The 1,554-nt window shown below is 42.1% G+C and overlaps 1 non-coding gene across 1 annotated transcript; it reads left to right on the plus strand.

The window, feature by feature from the left end:
* Positions 1-992: 992 nt before the first annotated feature.
* LOC138356507 (5S ribosomal RNA) lies at positions 993-1,111 on the plus strand. The gene has a single exon (XR_011224488.1). It is a non-coding gene; the product is annotated as a 5S ribosomal RNA (ribosomal RNA).
* The last annotated feature ends 443 nt before the right edge of the window (positions 1,112-1,554 follow it).

Consider the following 1,554-nt stretch of genomic DNA (forward strand, 5'->3'; position numbering starts at 1 on the left):
CTGCTGCTGCTGCTTCTTTTTCAAGGCTGTAGGTGGTTTGTTGCTTGTGGCGGCTTTCTTGGGAGTTACCACGGCCTTCTTTGCTGCTGTAGATGGTTTCTTGGTTGTGGTGGCTTTCTTGGGAGTTAGAACGGCCCTCTTCTCTGCTACGGCCAGCTTGAATGATCCACTAGCTCCACTTCCCTTGGTCTGAACAAGAATGCCGTCAGCCACTGCTTTCTTGAGAAATCTTCGGATGTAAATGGCGATCTTGGCAGCCTCGACTTTGTTGTTGGCAACAACGTACTTCTTGATTGCTTGTAGAGACGAGCCCTTACGGTCTTTGAGTGCTGCGACCGCGGCTAGAACCATTTGACTAGTTTTCGGGTGAGCAACCTGGACGCGAGGTTTCCTGGTGGTGGCCACCACAGCAGCAGCAGCCGCAGCCTTCTTGGTAGGCTTTGCTTCTACCATGATGATGATGAGATAACCAAGGTGATGAGAGACGCTCAGACAGTCACGGGGGAATGATGCTGCCGCCGCTTGAGCCGAACCTATTTATGTGCCGGCACGGTACAGAAGCTGCAACCTGGCAACTCGTCCACCAATCACGACGGTTGGTTTTACGGCTCCGAAACCTGGATCCCATATCTTCTCTAAAATAGAAGCATTTGTTCATGTTCTTTGTAAAAGTATCATAAAGCAGGACAGATGAGACAAATATCATAAAAACTGAAGAGCAGATGAGCACACACATGTATGTATTACAAAAGAAAATCCACAAATTCATTAGAAATTGGCAGGGTAGGCTGAGGAAGTAGGTAGATGTAAAATGTCTGTAAATGGCGAAAGAACATAAACCCAAGACTGAATAAACGATGTTAAATATCCATGCCAAGGAGACAAAAATATGTTAGGATACAATTACCATTAAGACACCACAAGAAGGTCCGTATCCTGCCGTGATGACTAAAAAGAGTTGGTTATTAGCCACAATGTGTAGGCAGTCTCATGCCAACGGCCATACCACGTTGAGAACACCGCTTCTCGTCCGATCAGCGAAGTTAAGCAACGTTGGGTTTGGTTAGTACTTGGATGGGTGACCGCCTGGGAACACCAAATGCTGTTGGCAATAATGTTTTTTGTTTTGTTTTGTTTTGTTTCGTTTGTTTTTGTTTGAATGGCTGGCTGGCTGGCTGGCTGGCTCCACGGGAAATTCACGGAGTTGTGTGGAATAAGGCCTGGTAAAATGAATTAATATGTATGTCATGTTTAAAACAAACTCGCTTAATATAGTGTGTGAGGCTTTATACAAAAACAAACAACCAAAACAAAACAAAATATATATATATATATATATATATATATATATATATATATATATATATATATATTATATATATATATATATATATATATATAGCTTAATCCGGGTTTGAACTCGCAACTCCAAGAATACGCATCACTTATATACACTTTACCACTGGACCACTGCAGGACACTTGATGCTGAGGTATCAATTTAATGACGTAAATGCCATTTCCACAAATAAATGATAATTTAAAAGTATTTGTA

This window comes from Procambarus clarkii, chromosome 72 (genome assembly GCF_040958095.1).
Source record: "Procambarus clarkii isolate CNS0578487 chromosome 72, FALCON_Pclarkii_2.0, whole genome shotgun sequence".
NCBI classification, from domain to species: Eukaryota; Metazoa; Arthropoda; class Malacostraca; order Decapoda; family Cambaridae; genus Procambarus; species Procambarus clarkii.